Source organism: Dendrobium catenatum, unplaced genomic scaffold, assembly GCF_001605985.2.
Source record: "Dendrobium catenatum unplaced genomic scaffold, ASM160598v2 fragScaff_scaffold_1431, whole genome shotgun sequence".
In the NCBI taxonomy this organism is placed as follows: domain Eukaryota; kingdom Viridiplantae; phylum Streptophyta; class Magnoliopsida; order Asparagales; family Orchidaceae; genus Dendrobium; species Dendrobium catenatum.
Window position 1 is genome coordinate 12,530 of NW_021319893.1, and position 478 is coordinate 13,007.

The window sequence follows — 478 nt, forward strand, 5'->3', positions numbered from 1 at the left end:
TTTGAATGTTATTGTAGATTTGGTTGTAGACGTTTGTCTGCTGGGCAATTGGTGACTTCATCTGACTCCTTTTTTATTTGCTTGTGCTTAGGCTGATCTTCTTTTTGTACTGTCTTGATTTTTGTTTTTAGGTGAATTTCGAGGCTCTTAGGTTTTTATCTTTCTTTTGTTGTATTTTAGCGAGCTTTGAGTCATTCTGGACTTATTCTTTTTTCTTTTCATTAACGTGTAGGCCTCGTCCGTGGGGCTTTATCAAAAAAAAAAAAAAAAAAAAAAAAAAAAAAAAAAAAAAAAAACAAAACAAAATATTCTTACATGGGCTGAATTGATCTTTATTTTGAAGATGAGCAAAATAAAATTGGAGCATACATAACTTTAGCAGAGAAATATAAAATACTTTTTTTCTTAAATTTTGAGTTTATATAATTATTGGAGGGTGCAAAATATATAGTTAAAATGCTTATTCTTATAAAGAAAG